Source organism: Hetaerina americana, unplaced genomic scaffold, assembly GCF_022747635.1.
Source record: "Hetaerina americana unplaced genomic scaffold, ioHetAmer1.1.p SCAF_9, whole genome shotgun sequence".
NCBI lineage: Eukaryota > Metazoa > Arthropoda > Insecta > Odonata > Calopterygidae > Hetaerina > Hetaerina americana.
The window spans coordinates 35,940,898-35,963,214 of record NW_027287538.1 but is presented as its reverse complement, the minus strand read 5'-3'; positions in this window follow the sequence as shown (position 1 = coordinate 35,963,214).

Below are 22,317 nucleotides of genomic sequence, written 5' to 3'. Positions count from 1 at the left end.
GAGTTCTTACAAATGGTAGCCGGAAAAACCATAAAGAAAATGGATTAAACCGCATTTCGTCATCGAATGACTTCTAACTACGTCTCTATTGGCATCAATTTTAACTAATAAAATGCAATTAATGTATTTTTTATTCTTCCAATGTAGGCATTTTCATTCTAGAGTAGATGTGATATTCGAAAGGCCATTTAAATTATATAATTTTGCTTTGCTCGTCAAATTAATATAGTGAAAAACGCGCTCACCTACTAACCCTAAGATGGCAGGTCTCGAAACCCTATTTGGGGGTGGAGACCTGCCATCTTAGGGTTAGCCTGCCAATGCTAATTTGGCGATCTTTTTTTTTAATGTCAGAGGGAATTTTTTGGTTCACTGAAAAATGAAGAACAAAGATAAGCATCAAATTGCAAATGAAGTTGCTACGAAGAGAAAAGGTAAGGTAGAAGGAATATGCTTATCGCAGAATAGCTACATATTAAGGAAATGCCTCTATTCCTGCTGAATAAAAAGGCGAAAGAATAAGGGAAAGGAATCTTATCTGATAAGAAAGCTGATTGGAGAGTTGCGTAAGACCAAGGATAATAAAAAGGACGAATATGGTATTTTAGAGAAACTACACAGACACAGTCATCAGGTCTGAAAATGTTCGTCATCAGAGTAACGTTTATTCAAATAAGAATTTCAACACTGACAAGATTCCATTGCATATAATTTTAAGTGATTATTAGCCGGGTTTTGAAAACTTTGCTCGTCGTCAGCAAATGATGGCGATGTTTAACCGTCTTACACGGAGTCCAAATGAAGACAATTCGTGTGTGTAATAGACGAGAGCTAGAATCGAAAATTATTAAATTACTCTGTATATAAGAATGGTTAAAATGAGCCGCTCGCAGAGAAACAATCATTCAATACCAATTAATTACCCCTTCAAATTTCAAAGTTGAATTCACATTTTTATGTAATTTGGTTTTGGTATTCATTTCATTCCATCTACTTTCTGCTCAAATTGTTGCTCTAAAACTCCTAAAGCCACACTATCCACTCTATCACGACCCCAATTGTACCGTGATATACAGAATGGGGAATGCTACGCTAATCTTTTTGCGCATCTCCAACATGCGCGCCGCTTTCCGATTCCAATTGTACGCGGGTCCCATTGGTCTCAAGATATGTTTAAGGTTCATCGCTTCTCGCCGACGAGAGTGCACTTCAGCGTGACAGGATGCGAGCATTGACAGAGGCAAGACCACGGCCTGCATGCCACCCAACGGCTTCTTTGCCTCCTTCCTCTCTCCCCCAACCCTTGTCCCTCGGTCGACGTGCCTGAAAACGGAGCGAGCGGTGCTTAAACTTAAACAGTGGCCACGTTCAAAGGCGCGGAACAGCCCCAATTCTGCTGCTACTGAACCGATGGTGAAAGGCGGTGTTTTGGGCCCAATAGGTTCGGTGAATCTGGGGCTGGCGGTCTAGAGAGATGGACCAGGGGGTAGGCACGTCATGGAGGGCCATGGCGTGCAATCAATCGAAGTAACGTCCCCCTCTCACTAGAGGACCGAAGTTTGACCATCGTCCACGGCATCCATTGGACAACCACATGTTCCGGGGGGTAAATGTTTTTCCTGCCCTCGCTCTATGCTCCAATTGAAAAGAAAGTATTGATCACGATTCAGGATGGGGAATTAGAAATTAAATTTTATCATTACATTTAGCCATTTCGTATACAGCTTATTTTTGTTTTGAAATGAATGTAATTCAAGCGTTTAGTAAAAATGTATGGCAATGGCATATAATTAACTTGGCTATAGTTATATAAAATACTGATGGATAAATTTAGCATTACAGCAACAACGTTCAAGTATCTCAGTAAAGCTAAATGAATCACATTTCAAATTAAAATTTTACTTTTGGACAAGGAATTTCTGAAGACTGAATGTTGATGGGGTACTATATTTCTCCCACATGGTGAGATTTTTCAGCCCTGTCCTTAGTCCTTTGGCTTTGCAAATTTATTAAATTACTGTGGAATCAATGGAGAATAATCGAAAATTCATAATTGCTTACCTGTATTTTACGTACTACCAGTAGTAATATGGTATTTATGGAAATAAATAAATATTGTTCCAAGGTAATAATTATGAATACATATTTTACACCCAGGTATATCAAAATCCGATTCAATTCAGCGAAATTTATTTTTAATATCATATTAAGTGCATGGTATTGAATATTTTACGTAGTTCACATTGCACGATATACGTATTTTAGTAGAATACGTACTGTATGATACATGTTATATAGTTTAAATTTAATGCCACCAGTCCATCTATGTGTATATTTTACATTTCTCTCTTGTCAAGCATAATATCCATCTCTTTCGCGCTAATAGCGACATTAACTCATATTCAAAAAGAATTCATCACCACATCTACACAACTTATCATAAATCAGCATTTTTATTTAAGAAACCTAACGGCAGTGAGAGTATAACTTTATAACACATTGCTGCACTAATTCAAAACAAGTAATAAATTATTTACTAGTTTCAAATTGAAACTCAAGAACCTCCTTCTCATGAAGTGTTATTATTATTGAATGGATTTTCAATGAAAAGAAGTTGTGGTACATTATTTTTCTATTTCATACTTTAATATGAGCTATTTAATACAACCTTAATTTATTTATTTGCTTTGAGGAGAGTGACAGAGTAAATGCGGTAGAATTTATAAATTAATATTAGAAGATAGGAGAGACAGGCCATATGATGACATAAACTTATAATAAGGGTGTACAGAAAAGAAGTGAAAACTTTGCAACGGAGTGTAATGTTGTAGTGCTCGGAAACATTAGTCGTTGATCAAGAGAAAATGCGTAAATTGGACGCTCGTGGGAGGATGAGAATGAAAAATATAAAATCGACAAAAAAACACCAAACGAAGAGGTTCTAGATATGGTAAAAAAGGAGAGAAAATTGTTGAGAGAAATGTGAACGAGAAAGGAGAAGTGAACGTCGGACGTTTTAATTACCAATGACATTTCATTTCAGCAATTGACAATTCAGCAATGACATTCACAGGTCTGTGGACTTGAGGAAGGATTTATTGCAATGCAATGCGTTACGTCGTGTCGTATTAAAAAAGGCATAGAAGTTTATCTGTGAGTCCATTCAGACCTGTATACCAATAATAATAACACATTTATGCTTCAAATTCGTTCTCTCGACTAAAATAAAACAGAAAACCCACTCCATTCATAATTGTTTCTAATAACAGCTCAGCCAATTATTTTTACAGACCATTTCATTCATAGCCACTGGTATTTTTGATCCAATACTCCTCAAGGCCCAATATCGTCTATGTTTCTATTTCTTTTAGCAAGTTTGAGTTTCGCTTCTATACCATAATTTATGGAGAAAACACATTTATACAGTAACATTAACATTGTTTTTCTGCCCTTGGATAGTTATTTTTTTCTCATGCTCCAATGCTAACGATAACCTTTCTTCTGGCATTGGCACACCTTTAAATATCCTCGTTTGCACTCACTAAACAATCTTTCTTCCCATTCTCCTGATCATTTAATACTACCTACGTCTTCAAACACGCGTATACTCAATAATATCCCGTTTGTTACTTTGGAGAAGCTAACCAGGTCCCCCAGTAAATCTTGCGGTTTTTCTCCCTGCCAGAAGGAATTGTCAGCGTACATAAGGACGGGTATATTTGCATACCGATTTCTTCCACCTACCTTATCCAAGCATTCACCTCTGTTATATTTATCCACAAAAAAAGTGAATAGAATTGATGGTATAGCTTTATTTCAAACTGCTCAATGAGAGTAAAATTCACTCTTATGATTACCCTAGTATTTTCCCACATTCCTTTTGTAGCACCCGATAACTGCTTTTCCCCAGCATATTCTCTCAAAACCTTTCACAACTCTCCTCTATTTACCCTGTATAATGCCGCCTCCAAATCAACAAACGTACAATAAACTTTCTTACGCATATCCATGAATTTCAGATGTAGTTCCTTAACTGAAAACATATTATCTATTCATCACCTACCAGCAAAACTCCGAATTATTCTCCCCAAATATTGTTCAACTTCACCTTACCACCGTTACGTTGCGTACTCAGTCAGGCGTTCAGTCATCACTCAACCAAGCCCATTTTACAGAGTTCCCATAAGACTACACTTGCCTTATATTTTCAAATACCTAATTATAGTCATTCCGTCTACATGAAGATACAATTATTTAATACTTCATATAATTTGGCGTGAATAAAGTTTACAAGTGAAAACAATTAGCAAGGAGAATTAATGAAACATTTTCTGGCGCACTCAATATATCACCATTAGTACCCTCACCTTCAATCAGGCATATATATCTTTAGCTTCACCCAAGCTGTGTAAGTTTTCCGGTACCAAATCTTCCTGGGAAATCGCTGGCGGCACAAGGAAAGTAACTGACTTCTCTACCCTGATGTATGAATTTCACACGTCTTCGTAGGGCTCATTATTAAGTGAGTTTTACCTTCAACTATCGAACCAACCCACAGTTTCATTATTGTGTTTTCAGCATCCCGCTAAAGATATTTACTTTCCTGAATTTGCCCTTGCTTAATTATACTCAGTTATATTACCGCTTCATTGCAACTTCTTCAATGTAACATTCTCATTACCGCTTCTAAGGAGGTCGCGTTACCACACAACGCATTTGACTGACTAAGATACCAGGCAGCACTTAAATTATATTATACAAAAGATTCTTTCCTATATTCTACGTATATTTCTTCATTTATCCTATACTCTATCACAACTCTTCCATTAAACCTCACACATTCCTTAACGCTTTTCTTGCTTTTGGCTTTACTCCCATAAGACAGCTCCCTTCAAAGTCATTTCGCTCTCTTCCCACTTCTACCGTTTGCATTATTTCCTTCCTTTCTTTCAAGTGATTCTTTCTCTCTCTCTCAATATTAATCGCTTTACTCCAAATATTTGGCCTTTAGTTGCAATTGCCTTCCTGGTTACAAAGGCATATAAGACGAATATCACCTTAGTATATACCTTCTCTTCACTGAAAGATTATTTCACTCCTTCCTTCTGCTCGTTATCAACTTACATTTTCCCAACCACGCCTTTGTCATACAATCTCAACGCAATCGACAATTGTGTCTTCAATATTTCCAAGCCATCACTCATAATCTCGTTTTCCATATACGAGATCTGTCAAAAAAATACGTGAACTGAAGCCATAAAAACTTTATTTTGCAAAATTTAGTCTATATCGATTTTGTCCCCTTCACAATACTCTCCATTCGTTGAAATTTACCTATTCCATCTTCTTTTCCACTGTTTAAAGCACCCTTGGAAGTCCTCAGCAATTAGGTTTTTTAGTTTTCTCGTCGTTTCTTGCTTTATTATGTCCATATCTTCCCAGCGATGTCCCCTCATCACAATTTTGCATTTTGGGAATAGGAAAAAGTCACAGGGGGCGAGATCTGACAAATACAGAGGATGATCAAGGATGGTGATCGAATTTTTTGCCAGAACTGGCGAGCTGAATGTACAGATGCATTGTCATGGTGAAGGATCCACCCATCATATCCGGTGAAAATAGTGTGTACTTTTGATTTTCCTAAATTCAGTTCACCAGCTATCATTCGGATAGTTTTTCGACCATCGGTAAGGGCAAGGGACCGCACACGATCAATGTTGCCGTCAACACAGTAGCTGAAGGTTGTCCCAGCCTTGCACCATCCGTGGCGTCTTGCCAACCATATTTTAAAACGCTTAATCTACTTGAAAACGGATGTTTTCTTCAGAGTATTATCACCGTAGAAAACTGTCAACGCTGTAGTAATTTCTTGATAGCTTTCACCAAAAAACCAACTTTCGCACTTCACCATAAAACTTGATGTTGATTTGTTGCTTCGGGATTTTGTCAATTTCCATTTTCGACAAAGAGTAAAAACAAGGGCAACATAAACTAACATAACTGGTACCATACGCACAGCTCGACGATCCGCCAAGCACAGACGGTTCATTGGGTTTCAGGCAACTATAGCCGCTAGTGGGCGGGGCTATAGTCCGCGTCATGGCCGCCAGATTACACCAGTTCTCACATTTATTGCACAGACCACGTATTTTACCCATAGCATCTAATCCTACCACCTGCATTCATACTACATGTACTAGAGAAAGGAATGTAATTCAATTTTACTACCTTTTAACATTGACTCTGTTACTTGCGTATTTTAGGCGCCTTGGATTTTAATTGCTCTATACCGCAGTTCTAATAGCCTTTGCTAGCAATTTATCATCACATCCACCTTTTACACTACCAGCTTTGCAGGGCATGCTTCAAATCCAGTAGTGCCTATTGCTTTAGCGACCTCAACTAACAATGCCATTCCTTGATCTTGCACAGAAAAATCAATAATATTATATTAATACTTTTTTCACGCAGATAAATGAAATCATCCCTTTTCTCTTCATACTATATGCACGAACATTTCTCAAGTGCCATTCGCTCGGTGATCATAGAATGAAATGACTCGGATACTCTTTCATAAGCATCCCATTAATAGAAACCCTAATGGGGAGAGTGAAAATACATAGTTAGATGGTCATTGGTCGAAATAATCATTAGTGGATTTAACTAAGTTCTTTTATTATTACTGTGATGGTTAACTCCGAAAAAACCTAAAACAGTCTCCTTCACTATTTCAAGAATCCTACAAACTCCATTTTTCTTCCAGCAGTGTCACACACATGAAGAACATCTCTCAAACTCTCCCCAGAAATCGTCCTTAACATATTCAGTCTCCCCATCCACTGGTGTATAACACATTACAATAACAAGTCTTCAATTCAAATTCAAAGGAGGTAAATGATTTTAATTCCTTGCATGCACCGCAGCCCTGCCAGTTAGAGTCTAGACTAAATAATGAATAGCCATGACTTATTTTCATGTTCTCCTGATTACAAATCAAAACCATTTCCATGAATTACGACACCTTCATAAACCTCCAATTGTTTATATACGCACACGAGGAATATTCGTAACGCATTCCAATTAATTCAGGCTTAATTTCGTGGAACTTATAAATATCAATGAAAAAAAGGAAAAAGGTATCTTGCTACAGAATTTTACAATTAGGCCCCCAACTTCTGAGATCCCGTATCAAGATGAAACGAGTTTTACCAAAGAATAAACTTCTTCTGAAAAGTACGTTCCTCCTGCTATTATGGGTTGGTACGTATTCACTTCACTTGCTAAATTATTTTTTTTAAAGGGTACCTCTTAAATTTCAGGTACAAATAGTTCAAATAGCTTGCTATGTTTGTCTTCTGATGAGCAAGGTATTAAAAGCCTTGTCCCATTAATTGTACAAGTACTGCATGCAAAGAATCCATTTTTATCTAGAGTTATTTAGCCAGCCCGACCACTGTTTTGATAAACCAACCCGCAAGGAAGTATGCAGGTTATAGTGTGGACGTAGCCGATGATTTATGCCCCAGATAGGCCCCAGATAGGGGTTACAATCAACAATCCTACGTCGGACCATCTACGGAGCAGTCTCCCTATCCCGTGCGGTATTCAAGGATCACATGTATATCATAATTTCAAGAGCTATGCTATAACGTGAACTCAGTCATTTAGGCGACCGCTCTCAACCACGCTTACTCTTCTATGCTTTTCACTCTAATACATGGCAAATTGTGAGAACAAAACGTTTTAGAATAAGCACGATCCAAGTAATGCAAGATATCACTTTGAGACCTGTGTCCGTTTTAGAACCTCACTTTCAAATACAAACTTTAAATTATATAACCATACAGAAACCGAATATCAACAGAACTTGGCCGAGAAATTTGCTTGTCAAAATTAACCTAAAGTAGATATGGCACGGAACACAGGCAATTTTGCACGAATCCCGATTTGTTAACAAAAGATCAAGGATAAAGATCGAAGAAAAGCCAGGAGTCGCAATATGAACTCGATGCGATGGATTTGTTCTTTCGACAAATATCTCCACTCTATAAAATGTTGTGCCACAAAGTTTGTTTACAATACATACAGGAAACATTAAAAATAACTCAATATATATTTTGTATTTTAATTTTGTAATTAAATTACTTTTAAAAGTTAACCAAATTGTTCGAAATAGCAAAAGCTCAATTAGAATATTTATCTCGTTTGTAGAAACGGATAGTTTTCATGCTCAATCGTTCCTGGTCGAAATAACATATTTTTGCATCAAATATTAGATGAAAATTTTTCATTTCTAAACAATATATATATAGTTCGGATACTAAACTTTTTCCATGCATCAAACGCATGCTTTTCATATCGTCCATAAACGTAAAAAAACAGCTTAGTTTTAACAACGTTGGCAACCATTTTAATCCTTTGGGAATAAAGCTAGTTAATATCTTTAAAATGATTTCAGTTTTTTCTGAAGACTATGCTCTAATAGATCGGAGCTTTTTTTAAGGAGCCAGTTTGAGTGAATTTGAATCCACCTTGTCTTAAAACTGAGCTCCCGAGTTTCATTTCTGAAGTGGCCGTTGCTTCCAAACGGTATCGTGCGCAGGGAAAGGGTTAAGATACACACCGCTCAGTCCACCATCCAAGACCAGTTCCCTTCACCTGATATCTGATACTAGAGTAAACAAATGGGTAAAGTGGCGAAATCTCTCTCGAGTGCGAAACCTCTCCCGCATCTCGGCCCGACGGATAATTTGGCGGAATTGTTCCCCATAACCCCACAACGGTAGAAATGTTTCCCAATGAAATAGGAAGATGGAGAGAGGTTGAGAAAGAGAGAGAGAGAGGGAGGGAAGGAGAAAGTGGGAATGGAAGAAGGAGAGCAGTAAAGGAGGAAGAGTGGGAGAGGGAAAGGACAGGTAAGGGCTCCCCCAGTGTCGGCGCATAAAGAGCTGGGAGAAGGACCCTTTGGGAGGAGGAGGGAAGGGCTAGAAGGGAGAGAGATGTGGAGGAGGGAGCCCACTCACTTTCTTATGGTCACTCGATCCCCCCAGGGGACTCCTTTAGGGGGAGGGTCCGGCTTTTTGGGAGATGATATTTCGGTCCGCAAGGGCGGGCATGGGTGGGCACATCCCTTTCGGACCATTGCCTCGGTTACGCCCTCCTCCCTTCTCGAGGATGAGGACACCTTGAAAATGTCCCCCCTTTTACCCTGACTACCCTCGTTTCCTCCCGCTTACTTTTACCAGTGCTCTAGTCCCCCTCCCACGCCCACTTACTCCCACCGTTGCTAGGATACCAAGTGGAACTCCCTCCCAGGCCGCCTCCACCCGAAAGGAAAGAGAGACTTGCATGACTTCCGCCCGCTTAAAAAAAATACAATGGAGGAAGATCCGAACAAACTGCTTCGGGAAGGAAGGAAGAAAATGACGAACACATGGCGTCCGTGGATCCAGGGCGAAATGGGAGTGCGGGTAGGGGTTGATCTGTGAGAAATTGGGGGAAAAATCCCCTGCGGGAAATAAAACTCAGGTCTATCCGAAGAGCGTTAAACTTATCCCTGCACTCCAATCTTTTGCTTCTTAGCTCCCGTGTTCACTCATTCTTGCACAAATTGATCCAAGAACGGCAAAATTGAAGGAAACAGAAGCGAGATGCGCGCAGATTCTCTTTGTTTACCATGACTATAAAGATTCAATACTTTTCCCGTACACTTTACCGGCGCGAGTAAAATTAAAGGTTTAGAATTGAAATTGAAATTAATTGGTATGGCGAGGGATAACATTTTACCAAAAACCGATGTACAACGTTGTACCGTTGTGGAGAAGAATGGTTAAAATAAATTGGAAAGGGAATGAAAATAGATGGCGAAGTTCTAGACTAGGTAAGGAAAGAGAGAAGTGTTTTGGGTTATGCCAGTATTATAAAACGGGAAAAGTGTACGCAGGAGATACTGTCCAGTAATTGGACACTGAGAACGGTAGATCATAGAAGGGAAAATTCTGTATAAGTGAGGTAAAGAGAGGAAGAAAATAGGCATTTTCTATTTAATTAATGGTAGTAGAAGGTATACAGAGAAAACTAATGAAATAATGCAATACTTAATAGGGGGTTTAGGAAGGTTATGTGCTATGTTGATTAGGACTTGGGATAAATGTAGTATGCAATGCCTTAATCTATCAAAAACCTACTCTAACCTTTTAGACTTTATTTTATATATATATATATATATATATATATATATATATATATATAATATATCGAATTGCCATATATATATATATATGTGACAATTCGATTAAAGGAGCTGTTCCAATTGCTATTTTTCATCTTTCCGTTTATTCATCACCTGTAAGAAATTTAAGGGAAGCAGAGAACTCTCGCCTTCAGTACTAAGTTTTGGCTTCAGATTGCAAAATCCTTAGGTAACACATTAATCAAACTTTTGCCGGAATTAAAAAAATAGTACAGAACGTCACTCAATCGTTAATTAAAAGAAATGAACTATTACAGAGTTTTACCAAAGTTGTGGTAAATCTACAGTCCGGGCCACCGCAGGCACGAAGATATGACTTGAAGCGTAATACATGTTTAAGCGGATAATAGCGGAGGAGTTCTAAACCAGCATATATACCTACAACAATGACATGTTATGCAAGAATGAATCTCAAAAAGCAGTGCAAAAAGTGCATCCAAGTGCATAGACCCCAATCAGCAGTAAAACAAAATAATAGGCGCGTCCGTCTAAACTTCTCATTTAACAATTTTTTCCTAACTGAATGATTGAATAAAATATTCTACTTGGCTACTGATCCCCTATGGTAAATTTTAAGCCATCATAATCAATTTCTGAGGCTTGATGGAGGAGACTCGAACGTATACGTCTTCTATATTTATAGGGGAAGCGTATAAACGTTTGCATGTATATGCATTTATTTATACACCTACATATTCAAATGCACAAACCCACTCATTTGCTTCAAATTTTCGCGAAAAGTTATTTTTACTCATATTTTGTAATTTTTAAAGTATATTTTTTACAATTCCGTTTGAGCTATGCACAAGGCTGGCAGAATTGCTGTTTTAAACTTTAAATGACAATTATACACTCGGAACACGTAATTATTCAATAAACCATGAACCCGAGCGGAATAGGAAAGCGTGAATTATTTTTATTAACGCGTTTAAATCAAAATTTGAGTGATTACATTTAGCCTGATTTTAAATAAATTAAATTTTTATGTCATTTAATTTGCCGAATTTTGAATTCATCACAGTGCATTCAAAACATATCCCCCCCTGATTTTTCATGAAAAAATAGCCATATCGACGTTCGATGACAGTTGAAAACTCATTGATTGTACCCAAAAATAGACTGTGGACACAAAAAAAGGAAAGCTTTTGTGAAAAATATCGCTAACAACTCGATTTGTAGCATCTCTTTGGTAGAATATTCTCGATTAAAAAGAGCTTAGCCCGTACTCACGTTTAAAGAAAACCCTCTGTGATCATCATGTCGAGAATACTCTTCTCTTGATGGATCTGTGCACAAGTAGAGAAATAACCATGCTGTAATATTGCAGCATCTGAAATAAGAGGAAAAGTAACAATCTGAGTCCAGAGAACAATCACAACCATAATAGATTAGGATTACTATGGCGATAAATTAGAATAAGCTTCTAATCATTCCCTGAAAAATATTCCAAACGCAGCGCAACGCAGTCTCAGAGAAATAATGGCAAACATGAAACCAAACTATAGTTTTTTGTTAACATTTTATCTTTCATAGCAGTTCGCATGAACTCCAACCGCAAGCCTTCATAAGGATTAAACAGAAAGAATTTTCCCAAATTTTCGTTATCAGAAAATCATTTACACGGACACCTCATATGATTAGAGGGCAGAATGTATTCCACAGCACGTCCAGATAGAAAAAAAATTTGTTTCATGCGATAATGGGCAGGAGCAATATGCTTTCGAAAACACCTTTATTGGAGTTATGCAAAGATTTTTGAAGTACTATTCGTTATCCTTCCTTTCAAAATTGCAAAATTATAATGGTAACCTAAAAAGGTAGATAATTTTCTCTTTCTATTACCTTCCCTTTCTCTTATTTCACTGTTTTTCTACTTAACTTACCAAGCGTTATTGAGTCTGCTGAAAGGACTGGAGAAATGAATCAATAAACTGACCTGTCAAATTAAAAAATCTCTCTGTTGGCTGAGTTTAAAAAAGTTGTGATATTTTAGTTCTGCAAGCAATACTACATAACTCCCACCAACCGATATTTTGCCTATATCGCAGAGGAATAAGGAAATGTTCAGCAGAAGGAGTTGTCAGCATAGGCTGATGCATTGAAGATAAGAGCGAGCCACCATGTAATTATCCTGATAAGAAGCGGAACATTAAGCAACGGTAGTCCTAACGTAAATTTTAATATTACGACTGCAATGAAAATGAATTTAGGTTTCAATCATTCTATGGAAAAGTACTTCCAATGGCGGTGAATTGTTAACATATTGTCTGTAATTGGGAAAATCCATTTCTACAAAATAAGGAAAACCACTATGGGTGGCTTAGCACACCTAAGAGAACACAATGTGGTACATTACCATATACTGCCATCGGAATATGATGGTGAATCACTATAAAACATTCTACGTGTCAAACACGGAAGTTGTACACAATAAGAAACAGAAGTAAAAATAAATAGATCTAGTTTACTTGGATTGGCTTACCCGGGAACCCTAACAAGAGAAGATATGCTTGTAGAAAAACAAAAATTACTTCATGGAATAAAAGTGAAAATTATGTTCTAAATTCTGCACGGAAAATAACGCTGAGGTGTCAAATACCTTGCATCCAAAGTCTCAAAAGTGTAACGAAGTTCAGCTGGCAGCTGAGAAATCTCGAAGCACAATGCTTTCTATCAACTTTCGTTGCATAAAAAACATTTTAAATAATTTTTATAAAAGGCTTTCCCTTAAAAAAAAGGAAACATTATAAAGCCTGAAAGTGAAAAGGAGACAAAGAAAAATTAAAAATCTGGTCTAAATTAATTTTGTCAAAATCGTCCCCTTTCCTAAAGACTGCAGGTCAGAAAGAAAATAAAGACCATATGATCATACAGCCAGGTCATACAGTATAGTATGCCAATGTTTGCACTGGTAGAAAAACCAATTGTAAACCTAGATATTAAAATATATTAAAACAAAGTATTTATGCATGGAAGTGGAAAGGAGTAGGTCAGCAGTACACTAGGGCAACTAAACCTGGATTGTAAAATAAATTCTAATAATTAAGAAGCAGTTTCACCATGGATTGAAGAAATAAAAAAAATTCAGGGAAGAATATCCAAAAAAAGAATATTTTTTGTTGGCACCATTTTCGTCAATTCCATTATATTGTCATGTGATTATTATAAGATATCATACATTTTTACTATTCCATTATGTGAATTACTGAATACCAATTTTTACTTTGTTTGCATTCCCTATGATAATGTTGAAATTTAATGATAACAAAGCACACTCTTGGCGTACTTCCTCCATTGCTGTTTCTATGAGAGCGGCGGTAATCCTTTATTTGTTTTCGCCTAGCCCTTGTGGCCGATTCCATCTCATAAGAAGATGTTCTATCCTCGATTCCCTCACTAGCTATTCAAATAAGTTGGTATCACTCTCATCTCCAATCTCAACTGTGTTTAATATGATGGGAAGGTTATCATAAATGCAAGCGGGGGAAAGGAGAGAGATATTGAATAGCATGGAAGCAGGAGTGGGCTGAAGGGAGGGAACGTGGGGAGGTGAATGTATCAGGGTAGAAGGGGGGGAAGGAAGTTAAGTTTTATTCTCTAAATTGATATTCGATGCATTGAAGGGAGAGCGGCATATATTGGATTCGTTCCATTCCAATGGAAGGAATGTAAGCTGGATTGTTTTTAAGCTGTAAATGAATCCCAGATCGGTTACATACCCAGGGAATATCCATCCGAAAGAGAACAGAAATTCTTCCCGACGGTAATATCCGAAATATTAATTTTGGCCGAAAGGATTTTCCGAAACATATCAAGCGCATATATTATTTCGTAAAAGTATTTCTTGGGCCAGGAAAAAAACTGGCGAGTATTAAAAAATATAAATATTTATCACTATCAAAGTGGGGATATCCTTTATCCTTTGGTATCAAAGTGTCTATGATAATATTTCCCACATGCTTATAACAATACCCATCATTTTTATTTTTGTATTAAAAAATATGAGATGCACACTATTGTTCCAAATCATTGATCATGGAGCGAACAGTATTGATATCATATGAGACGTAAAAATCAATATTTTCTTTGAGTGTGAGCCATTGCGCTCACTGCTTGAGATTTATTTGAAATATTTAAAGGATTATGTATTGAAATATGCCTATGGTTTAGTCTGTTTTAATGATGTACGTATTCTTAAAAATGCAGCTTGCAAAATTTTGTTCTTTGCCCGATTGAAGTTTGTTAACAAATTCAAAATAGGATTCATTAATAGGGATGAATATCTTTTCAATAACATTTTAATAATCGATCGGCTTTAAAACTAATACTCAAATTGTCGAAAAAAGCCATGTGTCTACCGGAAAATTTATGATAGGTTTTCTGAGTAATACGTTTCGATGTTTTTTTATATTTAAACAGGCAAGAACGCTAATAGAAATACTAATACTAAAACAACTACAATGAAATAATGAAAACTTCGTTGCAATTTTCCACAGTTAAAACTTTATTGCCGACCATGGTTTCGATACACTGTATCATCTTCAGGTCTGAAGATGATACAGTGTATCGAAACCATGGTCGGCAATAAAGTTTTAACTGTGGAAAATTGCAACGAAGTTTTCATTATGTCTCGATTCCACAATATCACGCCTGACTCTTCACTTTTCGAACTACAATGAATATTAAATGTTTTGTTGCTGAATATAATACAAGAGTAGAGTTGGGCATTAAAATACTTGACTTGAAAACTTGGAACATGTTGGACATTTTATAGCTACAGGATGCGTTCCAAAAGTATTTCAATTTTATTTTTAAAGTAATTTATTGACCAGTTTTTCACAAACACTTAAAATTCTTCAAGTACTGTCCTTGGGCCTCTTCACATTTTTTCCAGCGATTCTGCTATGACCGGTACGCCCTGGAAGGCGTCTTCGGGGACCTCTCGCAAGGTCTTCTTCACTGCTGATTGGATCTCTTCTATGTAAAACAACGGGTTCCTTTCGGGGCTGCCAAATTCGAGAGTCCAAGGGAAAAAAATAAGTTTGGCGACGACAGGACCATAGGTGGGGTGGGGCAGCGCGGGAACCTAGTGTTTGGCCAGGGACTCGCGGACTCGTAGCGCGTTGTGGCAAACACCTTGGGCTTGCTTGGCGCACACTTTCCTCATCGCTAAATCTTCAGTAACAATGCAAAAATCCAGCATTACACGACAAGTTCAGTTCATTGGCATCCATATTGATACTCAATCGATGGTCAGAGTCCAAAAATTGTCAAACACGAGCCACATTGCTGTCGGTTTTGCTGGTTGACGGTTACCCAGAGCGTTGTTCATGCGAACCTCTTCCCAGTCCTCCTTAAAGGCCTTTAACCACCTCTAAACTTATTATCAATTGTTTTTACCCCTATATACTTCTACAATTTTTCTGATATTAACTAGGTCTTAAGGCGATTCCAGCCATAGGATTCAGCGCTTTAAACTACGCACATAAGACATAAATAGCATTCTGTTTTAGCATTTGATCGGCACACAACGGAAATGGAATTCCACTGGCATTATGGTCAACTGCAGAAATTTCCTTTGGCGTATTCGACCGATATAATCAGTAAATGAAACGGCAACGAGAATAACCGTGTTTACGGTAGGAATACCTTCATATATTTCTTTTTATCTAGAAAATATGCTGTTTCATTCACCCATACATTTCTTTTTCTCCAGCACAATAAGCTCCAATTACCCATGCGTCTTAAAAAGGGGCCTTATGGTAACTGACTTTCACGTGAACAATTCAATGGAGCCATATTTGAAGGATTTTTCCACCTAAGCGTGCTTAATTAATCACTGGTGGTAGAGGAAGGCCGAGAAGGCAGTTGCTCGCCAAAGGATTAAACTTTCGAAACTTATTACGCTGTTTAGGGAATAAGTTAACTTGTAATGTGCATTTAAAAGTGTGATATTAACCGTTTCCAAAAATGGCGATTTTAAACGATAAAATTGCCCAATTCAAACGAAATAAACTGTTTAATTGACTTCAATCAAATCGATTTATTTTTTCCTGGCGGATGCATTTAAAATGATAACCACGTAATCAAAATTGGATTGCTACACAAAAGAGTGAGCATAATACATTAATTATGCCACCATTACGACCAAATGTCGGATACAAACGAAACTGCGCAACTATTGTAGACGAGGTGCTTAAATTTCACTGATTCTCGGTTCACGTGTATAGTGATTTCGTGTCGGGATTCACGAGGTAATGGCTGGCGGTTAAAAATAATAAACACGGCTATAGCCTCGCGCAATACATTAAAGATAATTGCAATCACGGCGAATTAGCAAACAAATGTACCAGCACAGAGCAGTTATCCGCACCAATGCTACGGCTGCGTCTGCGGTATGCGGCTAACGATTGTGTGCGTGTAGGGACAAGGGCAAGTGGGGTAGAGAGAACAGGTGAGGCACGGGATAGTGGTAGGGGAAATGGTGATCGGGGTGATATCTTTATGACGATGGGAATATAAGCGGCGGACGATTCGAAAAAGGAAAATTTTGAACGTATCCGTCTGATATAGTACCTACATAATCAAAACCCACGATGTAGTTTATACATTATAAAAAACAAGCAGTCCTCTTTAAAAAGAGCAGTAGTGAAAGTTGATTAAAAGGATATTGATTTATAAAGAGGTATCTTATTTGTAAATAATGGATTACCCAGGGAAAGAAGGTCGTAGTGAAGTCGCTAATACTATAGAAAAAGAGAAATTCATATCGTATGTAGTCTACAGGTTGCTTGCGATCTATATAGCTTATAATTCTTATTTAGTCTTGATTGTATGATTATTTGATGAAATTAGATATAACACTAGCCAAATTCATTTTATTGCGCACATATTACACAAATATGAAAGCTATAAAATAACGTCTTTCCAATCCCATTATTTAATAAAACGAATATACATGAATTACAATTAGCTTCGATTAACCTATTGCATGTCACGGAATGTATCAGAAACGTGTCGGACAGAAATGTATCGGAAATGTGTTTATTATTGTTTTTTAACCTTCATTACAGCCTAAATATGTAGGGAGCATTTCATGAGACCTTCGGCCTGCTTTCTTTTTTGGTAATATTTATTTTTAGCATTCATAAGCTTTTGATAAGCTTTGTGTGCTTTCCCGTGTGAATTTCCTGTAGACGTCGCATTACATTAATACAGTCAAAGAAAAATCACAAAGAAGCATAGGATAAGGTGAGTAGCCTATGGGAGAGGAATAAGTGATCGCTTCTGTCTTTGACCACAATGATTCCGAAATTTACCACGGATTTCAAAATAAGGTTAGTAAAAAGGTAATTGATCACAATGCATAATTTAAAAATATATTATAATTGAAATACGTAATGCCACATGATGCAATTTAAATAGGTTGATTTTGGGGCAAGAGATCCTTTGTTCCTTTGACGTAAGGCAGCCGAATTATATCCGCTCACTTTCGACCGCTTCATGGCTTATGCCAGGTTTTCAACAAAGGAATTTTTGCAAATACTTTCATTTAAATAGCTAAAGTGATTTCGTCAGTTTCAAAAGTCAAAATATTCAAGAGAAATTAATAGTGAATTTTTAAGCCCATTGTCTTTACCATGTCTCCAATAGTAAATGCATTCTTTTCATCTTGTCCAGATCTTCTGTTTCGAGTAATACTTTAGCTGTCACATCAAAGCTAGTGTGAATGGAATTCCTGGTCCTTAATTTATAAAACCTTTTTCACTGTCCTGAAGGGCCAACATTTACCATGTCTCTCTAGATTTAACTAATAATATGGACGTGAAGGCAAAAGCCTAGTGTAAATATGAGTCCACAGGGTACATAAAGGAATAGGTACCTTTCACACCAGTACGGTAGTAAAGGGGGAAGAAAATATTTACATCTCAGTAATTGATTGTCATTTATTATATATAGAGTATTGTTTTAAGCTAATGTACCGTTTTGGGTGGGTCTAAGGATTGTAACATTGTGTCTATGCTAACATCAATAATGATTCAACCACAGTTACCTTGACAGCATCTGATAGGCTTTCATTGTATAAACACCAGTAGGGAACTTAAGATATTATTCATTAAAAACGTTCATTAATGTTTAGAATCAATAAAACTTCAAAACTTGGAAAAATGATGTGACTATATTTCAGTGGCTTTACAGAAGTTATATTAAGCACCACTAATTATCACCCAAATAAATCACCGAAATATTTGCATGAAATACAATATATATATATATATATATATATATATATATATATATATATATATATATATATATATATATATACATATATATATGTACATTTTGCAAAAATAACTTAAGATATCCAAGCCGAGTTTTATCCGCGATTCTTAAAAACTTTGATAAGTATTAAAATAAAATTGGAAATTTTTTTAAAGGATAATTGTTATCTAAATCACATTTGAACGGAAAATGGCATAGTGTTTTCTGAACAAATCAAAAGTTCTACTTAAAAAAAATTAGAGTTTTCAGAGCAAAAAAGGCATGGTGTAGACTTGCAACGGCAAACTTGCATGCCTTGTTTCTTTCAACTACTCTGGCAATATTTTTAAGAAACACTTAGCTCCATTTTGGCGTAATTATGTACGGCGCGGGAACATGGTTATAAAAGCAGGATAATGGGCTTAGATTTGAGGCTTATGAAATGTTGGCGTGAAGAAGGATGGAAATTATGAAGTGGAAAACGATGGGAAAATGGATGCAGAGGATATTGATTGGCAACAGATGTTGAAAAACTTGATTGAGGAGAGAATACTTAGACAAACGAAAAAGTGGCAGGAATAGGATTAACATTAAACATAAAATTTCAGTCGTTTCATTATTTAAATACAAGAGAAAAAACCACCGTGCATTTATTTACGGAATCCCATTCCGTGAAATAGGATCGCATCAGATGCGATTTCCGGATAATTTTAGTACTTATTTAATATAAAACTATTGTATAGACATGATAACGATAGCCTGTATTAGCATAAGATCTCCAAAATGTAATTAAATTCATAAAAAAACGCCCAATTCACCGAAGACCTTTTAAGATACTAAGTTTCCGTGTTATTCACGCTGAATAATTTTTGCACTAGCTTCGAATGAATTGCGAAACGGGAGAGAATGTTGTGATAATGGAAGATAGAAATGTGTTGCAGTAGTTATCAAGAGAATATTTTTAGGAACAGTTTGAGACACCTGCGTGGAAATGGAGAGTGGGTGAGAGGGTTACGACGGGATGCTGGCGGCCGAGAAAAAAAAAGCCCAAACAATGTTAAAAAAATATATATAAAAACTGGAAAAAAAGCAAGGAAGACAAAATGGGTGGCGGAGCTTTTACGTTGCCTACCGCAGTGATATTTTTTCCCGACGCAAATCCGCCCCTCCTACCCTCGAGCGAACGTCGAAATGCATTAGCAAACGGCATCCGACCAAGGACCACAATAACCAAAATCCTCTTTAAAGGTTTTGTCCGGTTGACCTATAAGACCGAAACACGCGTAAAAATCCAGGGATGATAAAAAAAATGAATTTTAAATGGGGGAGTGGGAGGTGATAGGAGTGGGTGGGTGGCAGGTGGTTTGGGTGCGCATACGTGTGTGTGTGTGCGTGTGTGTGAGTGTGTGCGCGCGCGCGGGGAGTGAGCGAGGAATAATGGGGCGGGGCGTATAATCCGAGTGAACAGCATCCCGTCCGCCAAAACCTTAATGCACCCCGTCACTTCACCCCCCCCCCCCACCGACGATGTAATCTAATAGAATGGAATCTGGACGATGGGGAAGGAGAGGGAATTTGAAATGAATATGGAATGAGGGAGAAACGGAGAGTGGAGACAAATAGGAGATGGAAGAGGAAATGGGAGGGGCGAGGGAGGGAGGGGTATTACCGCGGGGTGCGAGAGGGGTGAGCTAAGGGCTCAGTGAGAAGGTCAATGGTAGAAGAAAAAGCCAGGGAAATGCAAACAGAGAGAGGAGTCATATTTGCGAGAGGAAAAGAAGGGAGGAATGGAGAAGGAGAAGGTTTGTTATGTGTGAGAGGAACGTTAAACCGCTGTGGATTAGATTTCCAAAGATGACGTTAATTGCAATAAATATCAGACTGTTTATTTATTAAACCTGAAAGCGCTCCTTAGATGAACACTTCCACGCAAGATTGCACAATAAGCCTTGCAACTTGAAGTCACTTTTGGAAAAACCCGGTGGGATAATTTTTACTTATAATTCGTATAACTGCATGGGTCTTCATTTCTGGTGGAAAAAAGTAGAAATTTATAGGAGGAATCCACGAATGAATGCTCCACTCGAAACTTTATGAAGTTTTCATGGGTCTTCCACCTGGTCAGGGGTTCAATATTGGTCGACGTTTCGATGCCCGACTCGTGCATCGTCCTCAGGGAAGATGATTGGAATATTCAAGCTGAGGTGTGATCACTGTGAAATAAAACCTCTCCCCTCTCTTTCTAGTTCGAATATTTCCTCAACTTCTTCGTGAAATGACAGGAAATTAAATAAATTAGCTATCATTTTTGCAACTTCTTTTCTCGAAAACGCAACATTTTTTAAGGCTTTCTCCCAGTAAATTTAATAAATATATTAGGGTATTTATTTTCACTGCAAAATAGAAATAAGACTGTACATTCTTGTATACCCACCTAGAAATCATCACATTGGCCTGGTTGGCATAAATGGCTTCCTTCATGCAACCTCTGACCAGGCGAACCTTACTGGTGAAAACAATCTTCATTGGATGCCATTCAATTCATTTTATTTGAAATAAAATTCAAATATTAAATTCAATGGTCATCTACTCCACTTTTCCTTCGTAATACTTTGGCCGATCATTTTGGATTAATATTACGATAGTTGTAAAAGGACTCTCTAATAAAGAACCAGAAATTTCATAGTTCTAAATCTTCTAACATTCTAGGATCAAAAATATATACCATTGTAAGGGCTTGTTCTGAAAAACAGCTGAAAATAATAACTTACTTCCAAAAAATTGCGGACGACTCTTTCTGTTTCATTTCACCCACTGAAAGGCTGTGCCGCCGTTGTGTTCAACCTTTCAGATATATCCTCCTCCATAAAGTTAAGCTGGGAACGATCAATTCCGTACCTTTATTTACCGAATGATGCATCGATATTGGCATCATAGATTTTGACGTCGTTAGCCGTTGAGGGACGGTGACATCGGCCAACCCGTTATAACCTTTCCTCGGCATCGGGAGAAACGTGCGTTATCCTGCTGGAAGAAACATGGCGACTGGACCAGGGACCCCCTCCGGACCCGCCCTCTCCCCTTTTCCCCCTCCCGGGTATTTCCCCTCCCGCCCAACCCGCCGCCCAATTTCCCCATCCCGACCACGGATTCAACCCTTACGAGCATTCGGAATCCGACGGGATAAAGGATTGGAACGGCAATAGAGAGGGAGAGAGAAAAGAGGGGAGAGAGAGGGAGAGAAAGAGTGGGAGAGGGGATGGAGGGGAGGAGAGCCGCTGGTAAGGCGGAGGCGGGTAATTCGATTAGCGGAGCCGGAGGGTCAATGGTTACCCCCGCATCGGTGTCAAAGGCCAAAAGAGGGGGCGGAGGTTAGAGGGGCGGGGGAATGCGAACGATGTGTGGGCGGAGAGGAAGGGGATGCAAGGGGAGGGGGAGCTGCAAAGGGGGGCTAGGAAAGGGACCAAGACCCCTGCACATTGGTCTGCCACACCAGTTCCCATCTAGCTAGCGGACATCCATCCGCAGGACCGAATTGTTTCCCAAAGTGATCGCTGATTGCGTAGCACAGGTATGTAGGATTTGGGGCGTATGTGTGTTAAAGCCGAACCGTCCGACACGACCTAACTTGATCGAGCTAAAGGGTATTGAGGGAGATCTCACCCGAGGCAGCAGGAGGTCGCTGGGCAATCCATTAAAATTACCGTCCAAGTACGTATTTGATAATAAGATTAGTGAAACTATCAGAGTTTATTTAGGACGGACCTACATTGAACTATCTCAAATTCATGCGTCAAAAT